At 39.9% G+C, this 24895-nt stretch overlaps 1 protein-coding gene across 3 annotated transcripts in view; it reads left to right on the top strand.

Annotated features, from left to right (window-relative positions):
- Positions 1-24895, top strand: part of LOC135477403 (zinc finger CCCH domain-containing protein 10-like) — a 135838-nt gene that overhangs the window by 15150 nt on the left and 95793 nt on the right. For all 3 annotated transcript variants that reach the window (XR_010445193.1, XM_064757474.1, XM_064757475.1), the window contains exon 2: positions 24601-24709. The gene's annotated coding sequence lies outside the window, so the exon portion shown is untranslated. The remainder of the gene's footprint in view (positions 1-24600; positions 24710-24895) is intronic.

The raw sequence follows: 24895 nt of genomic DNA, 5'->3' as shown, positions 1-24895 counted from the left end.
ATTGCTGGCTTGACTTGGCTTGCTGGCTAGTTTTATGTGATATGACAGTTTCCTATTAACCTTTTAATAATGGGTGTTGGTTTCCTCAAGGATCTGCCTTATTGCCATCACTCATATGACCATGAGCATTATGAATTATGAAAAGTATTTGAACTGCATTTTCTGTGCACAAATGTGGATATCCAACATAATGATGTGTAGAGTTTGTGGTGTTATGTGTCACTAACAAATGGCTGTTCTGGTTGTGAGTATGACTGATCTTACAGACAGCTGAATACTGGCTAACAGAGACAGACTACATTGTACATGTATAGCTTGACAGTGGTGAGCAAGAAGTTTTGCTAGTTTTGCACATGTATGTATATGAATGAACATAGTGGTCAGTGTTCTGGCCTTTCATACAACCACACAACAGAGCTTGGTGTTCTGCCCTTCCATACATTTACTCAGCAGGGCGGGATGTTCTGGCTCTCCATACATGCTCACAACAGGGTTTGATGTTCTGGTATTCTATACATGCTCTCAGCATTGCTGGGTATTCTGGCCTTCCATACATGCACACAACAGAGCTGGGTATTCTGGCCTTCCATACATGCACACTGCAGGGCTGGGTATTCTGGCCTTCCATACATGCACACAACAAAGCTGGGTATTCTGGCCTTCCATACATGCACACAACAGGTGTGGGTATTCTGGCCTTCCATACATGCACACAACAGGGCTGGGTATTCTGGCCTTCTATGCATGCACACAACAGGGTTTGATGTTCTGGCCTTCCATAAATGCACACAGCAGGGCTGGGTATTCTGGCCTTCCATGCATGGACACAACAGGCGTGGGTATTTTGGCCTTCCATACATGCACACAACAGGTGTGGGTATTCTGGCCTTCCATACATGCACACAACAGGGCTGGGTATTCTGGCCTTCTATGCATGCACACAACAGGGCTGGGTATTCTGGCCTTCCATACCTCCACACAGCAGGACTTTGTATTCTGGCCTTCCATACATGCACACAGCAGGGCTGGGTATTCTGGCCTTCCATACCTGCACTCAGCAGGGCTGGGTATTCTAGCCTTCCATACATGCACACAACAGGGCTGGGTATTCTGGCCTTCCATACATGCACACAACAAAGCTAGGTATTTTGGCCTTCCATACATGCACACAACAGGCGTGGGTATTCTGGCCTTCCATACATGCACACAACAGGGCTGGGTATTCTGACCTTCCATACATGCACACAACAGGGCTGGGTGTTTTGGTGTGTTGGTATTTGGGTTTGTAAGTTGCTGATAATTAATGGTCTGGCGATGAAATACCAAGGCTAAATGTACCTCCTGGAACAGGAGACTATACCAGAGGAATGGTAACTTTGCCTTGGGTTTATGCTGAGAAGTCAGACAGCAGGCTGTGGGTGACATTTCAAACCGCACTCTAAGCTCTCCATCCCTTTGGGGAATTGTTGAGGATGACGTGGAGTGGGTAGTTAAGGAATGCTCAACGGTGAAGTGATTTCCAGGCTCTAAATCAACCACACACAGCAGCAGCAGTGACAATATGAAGTATTGCAAACAATGCTCTCGCTGTGAAATGACTCTCACAGGCTGTCGGCTGAAGTGCATTACAGCCTCTCATAAATTTTATTGTTGTATATAACTGGATATGCATGTGTGTTTGTATGTAATGAGTGCCATGGATGTTTATTAAATATATATGGTTTTAAGGATAATGATACATTTCAGTACCAATTTTAATGGTTCGTGACATTTATTTCCTTTTAAAATGTAACTGGTGCATTGTATTAGAATGGCATGGTGGTTGTGGGTTTCCCCTGGGCTCTTCCCGGTTTCCTCCCACCATAATGCTGGCTTCGGTTGTGTAAGTGAAATATTCTTGAGTACGGCGTAAAACACCAATCAAATAAATAAAATAAAATAAAATGGCATGATTAAGTAGTTTTCACCTGTACGATGACAATCAGGTTCATAGATTGGTACGGTGACAATCAGTCTTATACATTGGTACGGTGACAATCAGTCTTATTCATTGGTACGGTGACAATCAAGATTATACATTGGTACGGTGATAATCAGGCTTATACATCGGTACGGTGATAATCAGGCTTATATATCGGTACAGTGACAATCAGGCTTATACATTGGTACGGTGACAATCAGGCTTATACATCAACAAGTGAAGATAACGAATTAAGTGACCTGAGTAAACCATTCATCTCCCTTGCCTACAAACCAGACAAACCACGTGAGCCAATGAAAGTATCTAAATGATTGGGGTGTAGTTCCACTTTGGCTGTATTTCATCATTGTTGTATTAGGCAGTAAATTATGTGTATGAAGTATGAAAAAGTGCAAAAAAAATCCATATTCCTTAATCAAATCAGATTTTTATATTTGCAAAGAATAGGTCAAATTATTGTATTTCAGTAAGTGTTAGACCTGGAGTCCTGGTCTACATGTACTTATATATACTGTTAAAATGATGCTAAAGTTTTGCAAACCACACTACAATTTTACAAGCTTTGTAGCTGATTTGAAAAGCAAGATGTGAACAGATGAGACTGATATTCTGTGGAATGTAATTATTTGGGCTATTCTAAAACAATAGAAAAAATTTGTTTGCATTTGTATTGATTGAATTTTTACGTTATTTTATTTTTGGCTACTTTTCTGGTACAGTCCCTTTAACATTGTGAACAACTACTTGTAGGTGCATTCTAGCTGTTAGCAGATAGCAGTTGTTATATATAGGTTATAAATAAAGTATATAACTTGTCTGGTTATAGAGTTAAGAAGCAAAGATGAGGGAAATCTTAAAGGGATATAGAGTTGGAGCTGATTGGCTGACAGTGGAGATAAGGTTTCCTGGGTCAAACCTTGAAGCCTTGGTCACGCTTGAATAAATCTGCCATGCGTAGAATTCAGCTTAGGCAGGGCATAGCCTGGACTTACCTGTCTCTCACACCAGCCAATCAGAATCGATTATGTATCCCGTTAAGCAACTTTCGATTTGTTAACTTGATCCTGTACATATAGCTGAGTTTATATAATCATTTGGCCAGAGATCTATCCCCACTCTGGTCTTAATCGTGACATTACAACCTTAATGGCCGTTCAACAGCCAATTAACTAGGAAAATGTCTCAATCGATACAGCCATTATTATGGTGAATAAATTCCCCAGGGTGCTTGTTTTGGGGGTTTTTTTTCCTGCATCTAGAAAAAGTCCGTGATTCTATGTAACAGTGACCATGATGAATAAATCAATACAGTTAGACCGAGAAGGCAGCTCTGGCTAAATATGATGTAGTAGAGATATATACTTATGGCAAGCTCTAATTTGATTTGGACGCGATGTCTAACGGGAGATGGCATCTTAAGTTTGCATCGGATGACTGAGACGAGTAACTGCTCCAACGCCATTATTGATGAAACTCTAATTGCATCACCGTAAACAACGCTGGCATTTGAGTCGGGGATTCTAACCATCTTATATTAATGACATTAAGGGGAAATGTTTTTTTTTAAGACTACTGAGCAGACTTTGTGTGATACTTATACCTCTGGCAAGTGTCTCATATAATTTACCTCTTGTCCTGGTCTGTAAAATATTTTACTTGCTCAATGTCAATAATCTGTTTACAAATCATTTCTTATAATTTCATATGTATTATCACTTTATAGCCAATACAACACGATTTGTTTCAGTTTCTCGGATACATGTATCTATGCATCTCATCTTTATCAGCGTCTTTATCAAGAATTATGGATGGGATATAAATAAACAATTAACTGGACCGCTTTTATTTCAAACATTTCAAATCTTAATAAATGTTTCCTTGTATTATGGTAGCGATAAGTCTTTGTCTCTCCCCCCTCCCGTCCCAATTAATCATGTCTCTTAAACACAAGCCTGATTCAGTGTCAGTTTATGAGCATGTTTAGTGCTGCATTTTTAAATGATGGATTCACTTTTGTCTTGACTGTTGTTTGTACGATGTATCGTATGGTGCGCACATGTATACAGTATACTCAGTGTAAGTACAGGGCATGGTAGTCCCACTCCCCCGTATTGTGCGCACATGTATATACACAGTGTAAGTACAGGGCATGGTAGTCCCACTCCCCCGTATGGTGCGTACATGTATACAGTATGCACAGTGTAAGCACAGGGCATGGTAGTCCCACTCCCCTGTATGATGCGTACATGTATACAGTATACACAGTGTAAGTACAGGGCATGGTAGTCCCACTCCCCCGTATGGTGCGTACATGTATACAGTACACACAGTGTAAGTACAGGGCATGGTAGTCCCACTCCCCCGTATGGTGCGTACATGTATACAGTATGCACAGTGTAAGCACAGGGCATGGTAGTCCCACTCCCCCGTATGGTGCGTACATGTATACAGTATGCACAGTGTAAGTACAGGGCATGGTAGTCCCACTCCCCCGTATGGTGCGTACATGTATACAGTATACACAGTGTAAGTACAGGGCATGGTAGTCCCACTCCCCCGTATGGTGAGTACATATATATAGACAGTGTAAGTACAGGGCATGGTAGTCCCACTCCCCCGTATGGTGAGTACATATATATACACAGTGTATGTACAGGGCATTGTTGTCCCACTCCCCTGTTTTAGCTCCTCCTCCGCCTCTTGCGTTTCCCTCTCCCCCTCACCTTTCCCCCTCCCCCCTCCCCCCATTGACATCCCCATGCAGTAGATATATCTGTCTGTACAAGGTTAATATTGCTCAGTCCAGAATTGATGGGTCTGATTTATTTTTTAAGTCGTCTTGATCAATCCTAGTTTTCGGCTTCCCTGTGGTATTTCACCTATGCTCTGTGTGTATACTACGCAGACATGGATGTCTGTTTTATACAATCTCCTACCATGTCCTTGGAGTAATATCCTTTATAAGCTCAGGATTGATTTTTAGCCGCAAGCCCGACGGGGCCTGTGGGCTATTGTCTTTAACATGGACTCATAGTCGGGACGTCAAAACTAGGAAGAGAGTAATCAGGTATTGGAGACTTGCCTTCTACATGTGAATGGAGGCTTGGTTAGAACATTTCACAGTCTGTACATGGGATTCATAATCTCCACAAGGATTTGTACTCTGTATGCCTGGTTGTCAGAGTTTGTGTGTTACGGCTTATTGTTGTACGTGAACATCATTAGGGAACGTGTGCACTGTTCGTACTTATGTTAATTGTGTATGGTCATGTTGGCAGGGTGTCACTTTATTGCACATCATCAAAATTGGCAATCTTTGACAACTATTTGTTAGGTGCTGGTTAGGGTGTCTTGTTTGGTGTCTTTCTTGGTGTCTTCAGTGTGATGTATAGAACTTGTCATGACCAATACATGAATGTATATCATTAGCATTACAGGTATTATTCTTAGAATATCATGTATCAGTAAAGCAGCATGTTGTCACTTTATTACACATTATCATAATTGGCAGTCTGGTGCAGTTCTTTTGTTATTTATCTATAGATTTGATTGGCGTGTTACGTTGTACTCAAGAATAGTTCACTTATTTCAGTGGTGGGAGTAAACCAGGCAGAGCTCAGGGGGAAAGCCACAGTCATCCGTGGGTTGTTGCCAGATGCCATCACGTATGGCCCGTAGCAGTTTTTTAGTTGATACTGGTTACATTATCACGGCTACAGGTAGCACATGATTATATGGTGTGTATTATACACCAGGATTTGTTGCACATATTAATGTCAGTGTCTGTTCTATTTCAAAGTTGACAATACCTGTAATTGATGTATGTGTCTTGTTTGTTGCTTGGTGGGGTGTCTTCCAGGGAGGCCGTGTTGCATATATTGTGCGGATTGTAACAAAGGGGCTCGTTGTGCCGCTGAGTGAAAGCTACAGTATGATGTGAGCTAGCTGCAGAAGTTAGCTCTGAGAAAGACACTGCTCCATCACACGAAAAGTGCATGTGCCTTGTTGCCTAGGTGGTTAAGCACACCAGCATGGCGCAGTCACCCAGGAGCCTCTCACCAATGTGATTGCTGTGAGTTCAAGTCCAGCTCATGCTGGCTTCCTCTCCGACCGTATATGGGAAGGCCTGCCAGCGACCTGTGGATGGTTGTGGGTTTCCCCACGGGTTCTGCTCGTTTTCCTTCCCTAATAATGCTGGCTGCCATGAAATAAGTGACATCTTCTTGAGTAAGGCGTAAAACAATCAAGAGAGATAAATCTTTGGTGTTGTCATGACTTGCCAATTTTAAGCTGTGAATAATCTATAAAACCTGCATTCCACTTTGTACTCCATTGCATGAAAGTGCAAACAGGCGCCTGCTTGGTGCCTCACTAGTCTGCTAATACATTATCATCGAGTATGTGTTGTAATATGAGACTATCATGGATAATCCTGTCATTTTTTCTACTGGCAAAATTCAGGCGTATAATGAACATGCATGTACCTTCACAGAAACAGAGCGCGTGCTGATTTAGTGCATTTGCTGTATTACATTTTTCAATAGTACATTTTTCATTACTAGAAGGAAAGGACAAAAGACAGTAGCTCATATTTTTATTGATGACATTTTAATTACTTCCATTGTGGTTTATTTAACACAAACCGTAGACTTCAAATTTAATAGACCACGGGTGAATTAAAATTGGTGGAAGGATGAAATGACCACTGCCCCATGCAACACTTTTTTGGAAGTTTTCTGGTTTCAATGAACTTTTGCTCTGAGAGGTTCAAATTTTGTCAGATAAGATCAAGTACGTTTTGATGAATGGAAAAACTCAAAAAATGAAAAGGGGAACCAAATATTTATTTATTTGCTTACAAGAACCCACTTCCACTTAGATAGATATGCTGTATTGTCTGAGTGGTCAGCACTTGCTTTTGAGAGATTGAAAACATGTATGTGTAGGCCTATTCCTGTCAAATACATTCTAGATCTCATCAGGATCACGATATTTTCCATCCTTTTCTGTTTGTATGTTCTGTTATATATCACAAAGTTATTGACAATCACTATCATCCATATCTGAGTCAGTTACATCTGGCTCCTCTTTGCCGGCTTGGTTGCTGCAGGTTTGTAGTTTGCACCTATCTGTGCACTTCAGGCCATTTCCAGGGCAGCTACAGTCTGGTAATTTACGTGAACATACACACACCTACAGGAGGGCAGCTTGATCATAGCATTTCATGCAGGCAAACCAGACATCTACTTAATACCCTGTCCTTACTGTCCTCATCTAGTGCCTATCCATAGTCAGTCGGGCTTAGAACGGAAGGGTGCTGTTGTAAACATCTTCTCTAAAAGAAGCTTGGTAGTTTGCACATTGGGTATACAAGAGCAAACAATTTTCACAAGGAGGGAGTTGACTTGACTCAACTTCTCCACACTTGGCATATAGGACAGTTTGTACTGAATCTTGTTAACTTCTGTTGTTTTGGTTGAAGGCAGATACATCCAGCATGTTATCTCTTGCAGTTTCTTAAATTAAGTTTTGAAGATACATCCGATGAACTCCCAAGTTCACTGAAGGCTTCCTGGTAAGTCTTGTCAGACTTCATTAGCTTTAAGGTCGTTAACGTCCCGTGCCCAGCAGACGCACTGACTGCATCACAGCCTGTGAATGCATGCTTATTGATCAAGGCATCCCATGTACTACCTGCAGGCTCGTCTTCTTGATGTCAAGGAATCTTGTCTGGTTCTGTGTTCCAGACTTCTGAAACATACACGACAAAATCAAGACGTCTGTATCATCAGCCGTGAGAACAACTGACTTGTAGCCAGACTCTGCTGCGTGAAGAGCATGTAGTACTAGATGGGCGTCTGCTTTCTCCTGTGACAAGTAAAGTCCAGTAACTTCTTCCCATTGATTATTCGTGATTTTGAAACACATGTGCACAGGAGACATAGAATACCTTGTCCTTGAGCTTCCCTGTACTGTTCTTTTCCATTCCTCTACCAGCAACTTGACCAGGCTTGATCTGTTTGATGCAGAGCACTAAAGCTTCTTCCTTTGCTGATTTTGTGCCCAGGTGCAATGCTCCTGAAGCAGATCCCTGTGTCTGCACCTCCGTGTCTGCTGCCCTGCTTTCTCTTTCTGCATCTTTTATCGATGTCTACTTGTAAACATCAAACATGATCACTTTCATGAAGAACATGAGACAGGACTATGTCTAGGAGAAGGTCATGTCATTCCCTTTTCATTTTTGGACCAGACTCATCCTGTCAATTAAAGGTGCATATGGCTTAGGAATTATTTCTGCAGGAGAAATAGTCTTCTCTAATTCCCTGGCTAGGGCAGCTTTGTTAGTCTTACAGAGAGACCCATCAGTATTAGCTAGTGCCCAATGTAATGCTCCCAGAGGATGAGCCATTGCATCACTCATTTTAACTTGTCTGCTTTACGCTGTAAGGATCCTTTGCCCAATCAGTTTCCTGTCTTCCTCATCTCCGCCATGTCCTTGGTTATGTGATTTTTCCTGATGTCTGAGAAGGTTGTTAGTTTATTCTTTGTAATCTTGTCAAAGAACTGCGTAGCTGGAGTATTAGCTTCCAATCAATCCCGCTTGAAAACCTGGCATGCCTCGATCCTCACTTACCTTGTGGGCCACAAGGTCCTACACGACTTCTTGAGGTGCCACTATAGCAGTGGACACACTGGCAAGTTCTTCATGTTCTCAATTGAAAGGGTTCAGCCAATTTAATTTCATTGACTAAAGTAGGGACTAGACATCAGTTTCATTTTTCCTGATCCCAGAAGGACAAAATTCTGCTCCACATTCACCTATCTTACATCTTGGTTGTTCCAGGTACCTACTGCGGTACTCTGATGTGAGCTAGAATCTGGCTACAGCTCCACTTTTAAGACTGGATCCTTTCCTACCGCCAGGTGTCCATGTGTCCTTGTTCACGGTCTTTTCAATTGTCTGATCCACAGGAATCGGTTCAAATTGATTATGGCTACCAATCTGGCCAGCCTGTATGAAGTGAGACTGTACTTAGGGTGTTTTTTAGGTAGTCCAGACATTTCAGCATAATATCATGTTAAGAAGCGTGCATAGGAAAAACACCACGGAAGCATCTTTCGGATGGTAGCAAGGTGAAGCATCGAGTTGCCTTCCCTAGTGGCTTGAATCAAACACCTGACCTGTTGAGGTAAGACATCCAGAAACTTGACAGGCTGTGTTCATTTCTGAGGCTGTCTATGTAAGTCTGAAATAGTTTCAGGATGCGTGCACAGGATTCAAAGTCGAACACGTTTTGGAATGATGTGATGTTGCAAGTGATGTTGGTCGTTGATTTTTCCATCTTGTGAACATCTTGTTCATGATAGTCTGTTAACCATGGGAGTATTTCCATGCAAGCCTCATGAGAGCTTCCTGCAGAAGTGTGTTCTAACAGTTCTGTTGTACTTACGACCTTCCATTACTCCAGTCACGGAGCCTTCTGCAATGACACAGGCTTCAACACACAAATCTCATAGTCCGCCATCTTGAAATCTCTTGCCAATGATGAAAAGGAGATTGTAGGGTGCGTGGAAGTTACACATCCTGAGAACATTTTTCTTGAATTTACCTTGTTTCCTCAATATCTCACTCACCTTGGCATATAGAGCCTGGTCAAACACACAGATAACATTCTCGAACTGCAGGGATTTCATGATGGCAAGTGTTTGTCCTAGGACTTCAGTTGACATTTCTGTTCTAGTAGAACTTCTAGTAGTTTATAGGGATCTGGATGACTGTTATGTCACTGCGGATTTCAATGTTAAATCCAGTCCAATCGTCTGGTTCTTGATCATTCATGTGGTTCTTGATATTTGCATCCTCAACCTCACTGGTAGTGCCAGCATCTAAAGTTATAATTGCTGGTGGCCCAATTTGTTTTCCAACATTATAAATTGGGAGCATTGCATGGCTAGGGTTAATGCTTCTTTTCTTGGATGTATCAACTTTGGGCACAATATTCTGTGGCATTGGGCCAATAACTTAAGACTGGATAGGTGTGCCATTCACTCTCTGAAAGGTACCTTCTCCACTTAATGTCTCTTCAAGTCGGTCAGTATTGTCCCAGGCAGGTGTTGTGAACACACCGGGATTAATGTTTCCTGGTAGCGGAATGTTATCTTTACAGAGTTTGAGTTTCTGGACACAAAGTGTGTGAGTGTCCTCAATTTGTGAGTACGAAACACCATGACCGAGATGAATCAGAATTTGTATCAGTGTGGTTCACAGCAAATGGGAGAAGTATGTGCTTGGGTGGCTTTGTCTTCCCACGGGTGACCACATATACAAGATCACTGCCAAAAGAAAGGGCAAGGCATTTGACTCTGTTAGAGGGATTTTCAGGTTCAAATTCTCCTGTCAGAAGAGAATACATGAACATAATGACAGACTGATACTCTGCTCTGTGTTCGGAGGCCACATGCTTTTATAATCTTGTTCCTTAGGTTGATGTCTCAGTTTGCATAGATGATTATGACATCTTTGGGAGGTTTCAACCCTTGCTTCCTCTAGATGTTTCTGTACACTGTGAACTTGTTTAGCAGGATCATCTGCTGACAGGCTGCATGGACAGAGGAGAAGGAAGGTTTCCCTTCTCATCTGAAACAAAGTGGAGTGTTTGACTCAATTCACTCTCAAACTTACGACAAATACACTATCTTAATATGTACATGTACTTTATCACATGTTAAATGTGGAAGTAAATGACACAAGTATGGGGCTGGGCATCAAGACAACTTGCATGGACCCAGCTAAAAGCCTTATAAATCTTACTTCTTGTAAATGTACCAGTCAAATGAATTATCTTCAATAACTCACCTTAAATGTGGATACAATGTCGATGGCTAAGTTTGCTAAGCTTCAGGAACCAATCAGAGTAGCCTTGTTAGCCTTCATCACATAATACTGACTGAAAATAGAAGTTATATCGGTGTTTCTCCTGTTTTCACTGACTTACACAACACCTAAATGGGTGATTATTCATGTTTCTCTAAATATATGATTAAGCTACCATTACTGAAAGGCTATCATACCTTAATTTATTTCTACTGTAAACATGTTAGTACCAATTAGATTTGGCCACCCCAGGTGGTACCAATATGTGGTCTGGCCCATGGGCTGGTAGGGTTTCAGTAACTGTTTAAAAACCAGCCCATCATGAGTCAGTGTGTGCAGGCTGGATATAGCTGGTGTAATAGACATTACAACCTTATAGTCTGCCAGACACAATCAGCTGATGTATGAAGTAACTAACTGTAGACAATGGATTCACAAAGTGTTAAACATTAGCATGTGATTTGCGGACTTTCTGAAGGCCAACCCTGATTATCAGCATATGTACCAAAATAGTGGCTGGTTTTTGATAAAGCTAGTAATTAGTGTGTTGTGATTAAGAGCTGCACTTAGCAAACCATCTCTGTCAATGCCACTGGAAAAAAGACTGTATTATATCCCCCCAAAATCTGGTGTTTTCTTCCGCAACATTGAGCCTCTTATTTATCGTTAAAGCTACCGTCTAAATCTCTTTCCTGTGTGTCTCCCAAGCGACAGGCATGCACAGCAGAATCGGCACTGCTTTGGGGCTGCCTGCCGCGAGTGCATTGATTTGATGATGTGTTTGACGGAAAATTGATCCGAATCTGCTGACAGGACATCAGAGCGATTTACGATTGGCAATCCGCAGCCAACGGAGGTTTTGTATAAAACTTCCTCTCTGGTCACTCGACCAGGTGGCCGCACATCCCGGATCAAAACAGCTACAACCAAGCCATAATTACCCAGATCTGTTTTGTCGTTGTGTATACGTGACAAAATGTCCCTTTGATACTGCTGAACAAGCTATCAAGAAGCTTGTGGATCTGGTCTGCGGGAAGTGTAGAGAAAGCATGTCCTTTCTGATATGCCTGTGTCTGCTGGGTCCTTTATATGGAAGTCTCTAATGTGACCCAATTTGTGTACCATACAACCTTTTCATAAGATTTATTTATTTATTTATTTGCTGATTTACGCTGTACTCAGAAATATTTCACTTCTACATCGGTGGCCAGCATTATGATGGGAGGAAACCGGTCAGATCCCAGGGGAAACCCCTGACTACCCACATGTTGCTGACAGACCTTCCCATGTTGCTGGCAGACCTTCCCATGTTGCTGGCAGACCTTCCCATGTACCCCTCTTGCCACAATATTGCTGCAGTATTGCAGAAGTGACATTATAAAGCCATAATCATTCATTTATAAAGCTTACTGTAAAATGTTATTCTAAGTATTTACTCTAAAAGCAATTAGTTTTTTAACATTTTGCTTGCACATGTTTTAGTTTAAGCCTCAGGTTTGTGTTTTTCACTATGTGCTTTTGTGTAAGAATGATGTGATAGCATATATAGCATAAGTTTTTGCATATATACACATATTGATGTACAGCACAAGTAGGAAATGTACATTAGAGTTGTGAGGATAGAGATTATAGGTCAGTTGATTGCACTCACTCAGCTCTACTTTCTTACACAGTTCATATCGAATTTCACACTTACTAGCACCATATCCTTGACCTGTTTTCAGGTCGTGTTGTAGTTTTACAGGCATTGACCAATTATATAGGAGTAAATGTTATAGTTAACCGTTGGCAGGAGCATTGAGTGATCAAGGTTTCAGTTCGGGAGATTCAAAATGGTCATGGGACATGGGGTGTGATTTATTATTCAATTGGTGTTTTACGCTGTACTCGAAAATGTTTCACTTTTACGACTGTGGCCAGCATTACTGTGGAAGGAAACTCCATGACCTTCCGCAGGTTGCTGGAAGACCTCCCCTCGGACATGCGATATGAAAACCAGACGTGATGTCACATCACTCGTTGCTAACACATATATGGGTAAGCGCCAAAATGTCTATTAAGATTTTTCAAACTGAACTAGTGATGAGAATCCTGGCTCTGTCTCATGTTCGTGGCATTCCAGTGAACTGTCTGGTGGTATAACCACTCAAAAGTTTCAAGCACTTCAGTGGCATATGTAACAAGTCGAAGCAATGACATACATGTTCCTGGCATTCCAGTAAACTGTCTGGTGTCTTGAATATGTTGTCTGTCTTACAGCTTTGTATCTGTTTTACAGCTCTGTGAAGTGTTGTCACTATAATATGCAAGAAAACCCCCTTAAAATGAAAAAGTTGCCTTGGATGAGAGAATATACGTTATTTCAATTTTTATGAACACTAACTAGCTCCATAGAGAGGAATTCAACCAGGGCCACAGGCCATGCGCTTGATGCTATTTCTGACACTGTCAAGGTGGGATGAAGTTGTTTTTAGAGCTGTTAAATGTTTATCTTGAAGATATATCTGTATGTTACAGCAGCCAGATATATTTGTATGTTACAGCAGCCAGATATATCTGTATGTTACAGCAGCCAGACATATCTGTATGCTACAGCAGCCATATATATCTGTATGTTGCAGCTGCCATATATATCTGTATGTTGAGGATATAATTGTTTCGATACAGATTGAGGATACAATTGTTTCGATACAGATTGAGGATATAATTGTTTCGATACAGATTGAGGATATAATTGTTTTGATACAGATTTAGGATATAATTGTTTTGATACAGACTGAGGATATAATTGTTTCGATACAGATTGAGGATATAATTGTTTTGATACATATTGAGGATACAATTGTTTCAATACAGATTGAGGATACAATTGTTTCAATACATATTTAGGATACAATTGTTGAGATACAGATTGAGGATATAATTATTTTGATACAGATTGAGGATACAATTGTTTCAATACATATTTAGGATATAATTGTTTCAATACAGATTGAGGATATAATTGTTGAGATACAGATTGAGGATATAATTGTTTCAATACAGATTGAGGATATAATTGTTTCAATACAGATTGAGGATATAATTGTTTCAATACAGATTGAGGATATAATTGTTTCAATACAGATTGAGGATATAATTGTTTCAATACATATTTAGGATACAATTGTTTCGATACAGATTGAGGATACAATTGTTTCGATACAGATTGAGGATGTAATTATTTTGATACAGATTGAGGATATAATTGTTTCGATACAGATTGAGGATACAATTGTTGAGATACAGATTGAGGATACAATTGTTGAGATACAGATTGAGGATATAATTGTTGAGATACAGATTGAGGATACAATTGTTTCAATACAGATTGAGGATACAATTGTTTCAATACAGATTGAGGATATAATTGTTGAGATACAGATTGAGGATATAATTGTTGAGATACAGATTGAGGATACAATTGTTTCAATACATATTTAGGATATAATTGTTTCAATACAGATTGAGGATACAATTGTTGCGATACAGATTGAGGATATAATTGTTGAGATACAGATTGAGGATATAATTGTTTCGATACAGATTGAGGATATAATTGTTTCAATACAGATTGAGGATACAATTGTTTCAATAAATATTGAGGATACAATTGTTTCAATAAATATTGAGGATACAATTGTTGAGATACAGATTGAGGATATAATTGTTTCGATACAGATTGAGGATATAATTGTTTCAATACAGATTGAGGATACAATTGTTTCAATAAATATTGAGGATACAATTGTTGCAATATATATTGAGGATACAATTGTTTCAATACATATTTGGGATACAATTGTTTCAATACAGGTTGAGGATATAATTGTTTCAATATATATTGAGGATATAATTGTTGCGACACAGATTGAGGATATAATTGTTTCGATACAGATTGAGGATACAATTGTATCAATATATATTGAGGATACAATTGTTTCAATACAGATTGAGGATATAATTATTTCAATACATATTGAGGATACAATTGTATCAATACATATTGAGGATACAATTGTTATAATACATTCAGGATATAATTGTTTAGATACAAATTTAGGATATAATTACTGTTTTGAATGTTATCTGGGTTGTTAATGTGATCATGTTGGGGAACAGTGTTTGAAAATGCCCAAAGGTGAGATGAATTCAAGGTGAAAGGTGTAAGCTTTGTGTGAGTTAATGGACAGCTAAAGGCAAGCCACTAAGAACTATTTTGTACAGGTTGGTTACATTATCAATGCATGTATAGCAGTCTGTCAGTCTCCCTTTCATACAGTGGGACACTTCTGTTCATCGCTAGCCAGCAGTGACTAGGATATGTACTTACATGAGTCGGTCAGTTTGTTAGTCGACTGTCGTTGTAGTTGAAGCAAGAGTTAGCATTTTAATATCTCCATCCTTCATCAGAATTATACAAGATAGAGCTTGTCATGCTAATTCCTGAGCTAATTGATTAACCTTAAGCCTTAATCAGTTGTACTCATTAACATTAGTGTGTTTACACCTGTGTGTGGATGATGTGCCAGCTAATTGCTTCTGCTGGGATCTCAGGTAGTAAAAATACTTACCTGTAATTAGTCTAGGTTACCTGAAGCTACTTTTTCATTTATCGCCTCTGATGGTACGTCTGACAAGATTAAGCCCACAGCAATATGCAAAAAAACCCCACAAAATCTCAACAGACTTGTCTCCTATTAAGCAGAGTGTTTTTTGTGGTTATTTTTGGTGTGCTGATAAATGTTTTATTTACACATTTGCTGTTTTTTCCCCATGTGTTTTTTTTTTCTCAAGGTGATAAGTGGAAAACGAATTTGCTCTATATTGCTGCAAGAATGAGGCTTATGGAATGTCAGAATTGTGTTCTTATTAAGATATCACGCACTCCAGGCTTGAATGTGGCTTTCTACAAAAAAAAACAAAAAAAAAAAACAGAAAAAAACCATAACAATGAAACAGGTAAATAAGTTGGCTATATAGCATTGCAGGTGTATGTGTATTAGACACAATTTTCCCCTACTCCTTCTAATATACATGTACTGTATGTAAGGTGGACATGAAGTTTATGACATGTGTACATGTGGCAATGTACATGTTAGTGCAGGTCCAAGCTCTGATACATGTATGTCCATGGCTAGCGGATTTACATAATTACATCACAAGTCGTGTATATGACCCACAGTGTCCTATCGTACTAGTTATACATATCTGAATGTATGCATAAATGTACATTTTAAGTGTTGACTTAATTGCTCTCTGATCCCCGATAAAGTTCACCCTGCGCCACCCATTTATTATTCGAATATTCAAAATACTTGATGGCATCTTGTTTGAACTTTGTGTAAACAGCGCAATCAATCAAGGCATGAGTCTGTATAGCTTTCAATATCTCAGCTGTCCGTAGCTTGGCTTTACCTATATTACACATTGTAAATCTTCTTCCTCCTACAGACTGGCTGTATATTAAGATTTCACACATAAATTGTCAGATAAAGTACCAGACTCAACAGGACTTTGTAACACCTCGAGTTAGATAACAGACTGAATGTAATCTTTCATCTGGATTGTCCAGCATTCTGTGATTATAGCTGCCTTTGTATTTATTTATTTATTTGATTGCTTTTTAATGCTGCACTCAAGAATATTTCACTTATACAGGAAATTGGGAAACCTGGCCATAACCAAACTGACTGGATTTGGTTGCAAACATGGATACTGTTTTGGTTGCAAACATTGGAAATTACCACTCGCTGTGTAAAGGTTAGGTGCTTTTAATTTTCTGTATTGATGAGAATGAGACACAAAAATTACAAAGTTGCTCTGGATGTGACCATTACCAGCTAAAACACCTGAAAAGAGTAAGGATATATATCCTGTTGTAAGTGGAACAGCTGATGATTGACAATGTAGGTAAACTATCTCCCTCTCTCCAGTCTTTGTTAAAACAAAGAAACTTTCAAGTGATAACCACAATATATTATCTTTGGAACGGAGGACGGACAAATGCCCTGGCAGACATAAGCCCTGGCTGACGAAAGCCTCATGGACAGAAGCCCCAGCTAACAAAAGCCCCGCGGACAAAACCGCTTCACTCAGTATTCAGTGTATATGGAAAATAACATAAGTTATTTGTTTGTTGGAGAAAACTTGAAACATTCTCCCTGAAGTAACGTTTCAGACTTCAGTATGTTTGCCATCAATAGGACATCTTTCTTGTTCAGTCTAACCGTTTTTGACGACATGGTAAAGAGATATATCTCTCAGCGGTATACAGAATGCTCGACTTCCATTCCAGGCTTACCTCAAAACTAAAGAAGTCTGTAAACCAGAATGGTAAACAATTGCTGTTTTGCAGCTTGTATTAGACTTTGTTTTCCTATTCTAAGAATACAAATCTAGGACACCAAAAGGAACAAAGCATGCCTGTTTCGATGTTTCTGTGTGAAGATGCTCAAAAACATGCAGCCAACATTCCTTTTTCTGGATTTCAATGAACAATACTAAATTTTAATGCTTCTGATTTAACATTAAGATCAATTATTTTGTTTGTTTAATTGTTTTATTTATCACATACATCCATATGCATGCCGGGCATATAAAACAGAAAAAAAAAAATACGCAATAGTTTATAAAAATAAATTATTATTTTTTTTTATTATTTCTTTTTAAGAGTATTCAAAAATAATATTTTTCTTGTGAACTGTAATAATTAAAAAAGTTTTAAATACATCTTTTATAGTGAACACATAAAATTACTTAAGATGCCTAACAGAACAAAAGATGTAAACTGACTCAAAATGCATACATGACAGCAGGGGCGAGGTGATACTGTGATCTTACTGATCAAAGTAAGCTATATCCTGTATGCCATGCTGGAATATTTCAGCCAAACAAACTAGCATAGTGGTACTTGGTAGACTAAACTTACTGTATATTTGCTTGATGGAAACTAGGGACATCAGAGTCAGTCATTTTGGCGATATTGATTTGAAAATGTGTGTACAACGCTAATGAGAGGAAAGATGTTGAACCAGATTGGTTTGATGACAAAACCGAGTGACAGACTGGTTTGATGACAAAACCGAGTGACAGACTGGTTTGATGACAAAACTGAGGGACAGACTGGGATACACTTTTGTGACAAAATGGTGCGACAGACTGAGATACGCTTTGGTGACAAAACGGAGTGACAGACTGGGATGCGCTTTGATGACAAAATGGTGCGACAGACTGAGATATGCTTTGATGACAAAATGGTGCGACAGACTGAGATATGCTTTGATGACAAAACCGAGCAACAGACTGAGATATGCTTTGATGACAAAATGGTGCGACAGACTGAGATATGCTTTGATGACAAAACCGAGCAACAGACTGGGATGTGCTTTGATGAGAAAACTGAGCGACAGACTGGGATATGCTTTGATGACAAATTTTTAGATGGAAAAAAATTTCTCTACCTATGTTAATACCTCTCTATGTGAAAGGAAAGAAAACTTTGAAATGCTGATCTTATTGTTGTTTCTGCACCACCCAGAGAAAACCAACGTGGCTAATATATCCCTGTGGGTCTAAGGGAAGAAGACTTTGAAATGCTGATCTTATTGTTGTTTCTGCACCACCCAGAGAAAACCACCGTGGCTAATATATCCCTGTGGGTCTAAGGGAAGAAGACTTTGAAATGCTGATCTTATTGTTGTTTCTGCACCACCCAGAGAAAACCAACGTGGCTAATATATCCCTGTGGGTCTAAGGGAAGAAGACTTTGAAATGCTGATCTTATTGTTGTTTCTGCACCACCCAGAGAAAACCAACGTGGCTAATATATCCCTGTGGGTCTAAGGGAAGAAGACTTTGAAATGCTGATCTTATTGTTGTTTCTGCACCACCCAGAGAAAACCAACGTGGCTAATATATCCCTGTGGGTCTAAGGGAAGAAGACTTTGAAATGCTGATCTTATTGTTGTTTCTGCACCACCCAGAGAAAACCAACGTGGCTAATATATCCCTGTGGGTCTAAGGGAAGAAGACTTTGAAATGCTGATCTTATTGTTGTTTCTGCACCACCCAGAGAAAACCACCGTGGCTAATATATCCCTGTGGGTCTAAGGGAAGAAGACTTTGAAATGCTGATCTTATTGTTGTTTCTGCACCACCCAGAGAAAACCAACGTGGCTAATATATCCCTGTGGGTCTAAGGGAAGAAGACTTTGAAATGCTGATCTTATTGTTGTTTCTGCACCACCCAGAGAAAACCACCGTGGCTAATATATCCCTGTGGGTCTAAGGGAAGAAGACTTTGAAATGCTGATCTTATTGTTGTTTCTGCACCACCCAGAGAAAACCACCGTGGCTAATATATCCCTGTGGGTCTAAGGGAAGAAGACTTTGAAATGCTGATCTTATTGTTGTTTCTGCACCACCCAGAGAAAACCACCGTGGCTAATATATCCCTGTGGGTCTAAGGGAAGAAGACTTTGAAATGCTGATTTGCTACTGCTGTCGTTCGAGCACACAAAGGTGGACAATATAGCTTATACATGCGTATGTCCCAATGCAACTTTAAAATGTTGAAATGCTGATTACACTGGATACTCCAAATAATGTGCAGTTTTATGTTCCCTTATGCTGAATTGAATACTCAACTGTCGCATGAATGTATTCCAACTTGCAGAAAACTTTGTAAACAATTTTCCTTTTCCTAACGTATGTGATCTAAACCAAGATGCCTGATGACACTATATACAGCCTAAACTACGTCATTCACCAAAAAAAATTACGTCAAAATGGCCCCTATCGTATATTTGTACCTGGCTATTGAGTGCTAAGGTCAGTTGAACCCACAGGTAACAAATGTTGAGATTGTCTTTATACCTGCCAGGTATGCTGACTATTGCCAAGACATGGCTGACGGCTAGCACAGGTACACTTGCTCAGGTATATAGCCTAGGGTGACAAGCACGAACCTTCACCTTCACTGACATCTCATTAACATATTAAAGTGTGATTGCTCAACCAGGTAGGCCGTTACTTACCTGAAGTAAGAGATAATGACAGTAATCCAATTTATTTTGTGCTTGGTTAAGTGTTACTACTGAGTATTACCATGCCATTTGATGGGCTGACGGGCTTTTCATTTTCCTATGCTGATAAGCGGTTGGTTAAGTGAAAAGCTTTAGGCCTCTTTTCACTTTTCAGACATTGTAATAGCTGATACTTTAAGGCAGGGCATGTAAAGTGGCCTAATTGTTACAGAGCGCCCAGGTTGATGTCAGGAGACCTGGGATCAAACCTGGAATGGGTCATGCCCAAGGCTTTAAAAAAAGGTACTACAACGCTGTAGTTGCTGTCTTGCTGGGCACTGAGCACTGAGAGGCGAGAGCAATTAAACAGGACTAGTTGGCCCGGTGTGCGTATAATGTGACTGACTAGAGTGTCATGTCTGGTGTCTTCGGAATGATACTTCAGTGGCGGCAGCATTTTGTGACATGGACTGTGTGTACACACCTCCTCGTTGTATGACTAAAAAAATTGTTAAGCACAATGTAGAACCGCAAGCATACATGCATATGTACTTTAAGGCAGTATATTAGACATAAGTACTACATGTACTGAATCATTTCCCCATTGGTTTTTGTCAAGCAGTGTAAATGTCCAAGTTACCACTCTTTTCACAAAGCTGAATAGGTACATAACTTTTTGGCTCAGGTAACCTCGCATATATATTGTCACTTTTTGGTTTTATCCAAGAAATGGATGTGACGCACGCGCATCAATAGTGTTTTTAGTGTTAGGTTTTTGCAGTAATAATTAGGTTATATTCTAGTGATGTAACCCGCACATGCACCCACTACACCTACCAGTTCTGGGATAGCACTTGTCTTGTGAAATCATAGGTAAATGTTAAAAGGAAGTTAAAACCTGAAATTGACAAATTAAAAAATGATTGGATTTATAATAAGAGACTTGTGTGGTCCAGAATGTTCATGTAAAAGTTTAAACAATGAACTGTAAAAAAAAACTGAAAAAAAAACTAATAAAGGGTTACACCCCCCCCTCCCCCCCCCCCAAAACTCTTTGTGAAATAATCATGATGTAAGGGAAGTATGATACAGTTTTATAGTTTAAGCTTACACTGGGTTGATTAACTGTTGATAAATGCTATGGTGTTATAAACCCTGCTTGCCAAAATCTAAACTCACTGAAACCAGCTTTAATATCTTTACTTTTAGCGATATATAGTAAATAAGACTGTACTCCTCTGCGGTAGAATATCAAAAGGTTTGCCCTGTACAGTTGACATCTAAGTTGTCCTTTATCTTTCTTTGTGACACATTGTCTTATCAGAGAGGCTGTCGAGATGTCGCAGTGCGATTACGTTAACAGGTGCATGTATACAAAACAGTTAAATGACATATTCTGACCTTGTTCTCAGGGGTAAGGTGACTGCTTTGAGATAACCTTTTTGAATCTATTGTGGGCCAACTTGTACACACTTGTGCAAATGTGGCTAGAGCATTTTAAAGAGTTGTGTACATGGAGCGGTTTGCTAGCACTTACAGCTAATCAGCAGTGTGATATGAAAAAAAGTATGAAAAGAGATTCTACAAACATAACTCACCGCTAAATGAGAAAAAGACAATAATGGAAAGCAAAAAGTGAAACGGTACCCTGTCAGTGTTAATAAAGTGAAGAGTATTATTGTCTCTATCCACAGCCTTGATGTGCTAAAACGGGGTAATATTTCCTGTTTAGGAGCGCACAGCTCGTTAGGGTTTTGTTGGTTAATGAGTACTGCATGAACAGAAGGAATCGTAAAAGTGTTATTACACAGGTTTTATGTGTTGATAAAACGGTCAGTCAACTTGATGGTGTTGAAAATTTTTTGTTTTTTATTTTTTTAATTTGATCCATCAGAAACTGGGTACACAGGTGTGTGCTAGGTGAGAATCTCCGAGTTCTGACAAGAGGCCAGATTTCACTCGTTACATGTGACTATTGCTGCTTTATTCTCATACTTTCGTTGGTGTTCTGCTTTTTATTCTCTATCCTGTGGTCTTCTGTATCACTTTTTGATGTATTCAGCGCTCAGAACTCGCCTTTGTAAAGCCAAGTGCGATTAAGTATGGAAATTCTCACCTGATGTGCTAGTTAGATGTGCCTATGTGCGCATAATGATATTTTGGTTATCATAACATGTAAAGGACATCTCTTGCATGATTACACTGCCTATGGCTTTTTTACACACAAGTAGACAGTTTAAAAAACAGAACGTGATGTCTGGGAGTGCATAGATAGTGATCAGTGGACAAGCTGATAATATATGTATAGATATCAGTTCTGTAGGATTCATCATACAATCTATTCACAGTTGCAGTGGCCAAGTTAGCTTCAAAACAATTGTTCCTTTGTCATTGATTATACGGGAATAAGTTATTAATTAGGAGTGAGATGAAAATGAAAGTTTTGATGATCCAGACCAAGGTTTTATCTCGTCGCTAGATCTTTCTCAGCACATGGTACATCCATAATTGTCCTGCTCGTAGTCGTCCCCTGACAATTTCTCCCAATGGAAAACTCGCACAAACTCCTCAGTGGCAAGCAAATAATTTATCATACCCCATGGCCTAGAAACTCATCAATGGTCACCAAAATTATAGAGGATAAAGCCCTAAGATATCGACGGGATTCAATTAGTTGGCTGTGTTCGTTAATAATGCAAATGTCCCTGTAGACGGACAGATAGAGGACGAGAAAGGCTGGTGATGGAAACCTTTACTTATTAGTAAGTCTGCCAGCGCTGAACGCTCTTCCTTGTTTTTCCACTGAGATTTTCCTTGAGGAAAACACTTGCTTGGACGATGACAGTTTTGTTAGAGTGTTTCACAAGATGATTTGGTTAGCGTGTCCAGCGGGGTTTTGGTTAGTTTAATGGGTTGTTTGTGGCACATCTGTAAACTAGGCCTGTGACAATTAAACCATATGGACAGGAACCTTGTGGAACCTGTACTTAACCCGACTTTAATAGCCATAGGCTAGTTCAGTGTTGATCAGAATGTTATATCCATTCAACTCTGGTCCCAGACATGCCACTCTCTGATGGCCGTACAACTGTAAGATTGACCAGCACACACTGAACGCCTGGAGCACAACGATTGTGCCGTATTGTTATTTCGCATATCGCGCATATTACCCAACACAGCAGTTGAATTGAGTTGGGTCTTAAGGTCCCTGTATGCTGATCGAGTCTGATACATGCACAATTACAGTAATAATGTATAGGTCATGTTGAGGGATGCTTGATCAGTTTACAAATTAGTCTTCCAGGATGAAAGCTTAAAACATTCACCTTACAAAGTATGTACCAATTACTGTCAGTGAGACAACTACACAAAAATGATGCATTAAACAAGAAGGTAGTGCTTTTATACATGTACATATGGTAGTATTCCATATGAGATGATGTCGTCCAGCTGAAGGTCTGATATGCCCAGCTGGAGGTCTGATACGCCCAGCTGGAGGTCTGATACGTCCAGCTGGAGGTCTGATACGCCCAGCTGGAGGTCTGATACGTCCAGCTGGAGGTCTGATACGTCCAGCTGAAGGTCTGATACGTCCAGCTGGAGGTCTGATACGTCCAGCTGGAGGTCTGATACGCCCAGCTGGAGGTCTGATACGTCCAGCTGGAGGTCTGATACGCCCAGCTGGAGGTCTGATACGCCCAGCTGAAGGTCTGATACGCCCAGCTGGAGGTCTGATATGCCCAGCTGAAGGTCTGATACGTCCAGCTGAAGTTCTGATAGCCCCGCTGAAGGTCTGATACGTCCAGCTGGAGGTCTGATATGCCCAGCTGGAGGTCTGATACGCCCAGCTGGAGGTCTGATACGTCCAGCTGGAGGTCTGATATGCCCAGCTGGAGGTCTGATACGCCCAGCTGGAGGTCTGATACATCCAGCTGGAGGTCAGATCTGTTTGCATGGACATTGTCCAGCTGTTTTTAATTCACATGTTGCTAAGTACATGTTGTATGTCAGTTAGTGTGGTATTGGATCTTAGAAAGCTGTGGGAGCTAATTAACCTGCATTACCACATTACTTCACTATATACCTGACAAACCACCTGACTTAACACTACAGCCTATCCAGCAGGAAAAACTTCTGACAGATGGTCTTATACCTCTTGGCCAGTGAGGACATGGTAATTCCTCAACCGTTTTGCATGCAAAGGAGCAAATTTTTTAATTTGATTTTGATAACAAAACTGCTTTGGTTGGATTGGCCAGCTTAAGGGCTTCACAAAAAGTATAAGTTTATCAGTCTACACAGAAAAATCCATTCAGAATAAACACCTTGCAAACATGCGAAAGGGTTGAAGAATTACAGCATGTGTACAGTGGATGATGTAAAAAGCCTACTGTCTTGATGATTGAAGTTGTGACTGAGTGTGGTTTGTGTCTGAACCCGATTGACCATTCACCTCATCTTATACATCCTAGTGTAGTTTTTCTACCGGTTTCCTCACAGATCATTTTCTGCTAAATCGGGAATAAGGAGTAGACTTAAACAGCTTAGGCATGAACTGGTATACTGTGTGTGCAAAAGGTTCCCCATTAACGAGTTTGTCAAATGTGAAAACTGTCGTCGGAGACACTATTCAAGTGAATCAGTTATGCTGACGTTTTAAACTTTTTATTCAATTTCAGAAAGTGGGCTTCAAGCATTTCCACCCTGGATTATCTTGTAATGAGAAACTGAAAGATTGAGTGAGATCCCATGTGCTGTGTGTACTGATTGAGCGTGCCATTGGTCATTGTAAGTACATTAATACACCAATCAAATAAGGTTGTTGTCATATCTGCTGAAATCTTGACAGCAAGGGATAATATATTTATATACACCGCCTGCAACAAGACTTAATATCAACTGTACCATGTGAACAGTTTCAGTGATGCATCATGATCTGTGTTATGTAACCAAATATGCTATTTTGCACTGAGT

This window comes from Liolophura sinensis, chromosome 11 (genome assembly GCF_032854445.1).
Source record: "Liolophura sinensis isolate JHLJ2023 chromosome 11, CUHK_Ljap_v2, whole genome shotgun sequence".
NCBI classification, from domain to species: Eukaryota; Metazoa; Mollusca; class Polyplacophora; order Chitonida; family Chitonidae; genus Liolophura; species Liolophura sinensis.
This window is presented reverse-complemented; position numbering and strand designations above follow the sequence as displayed.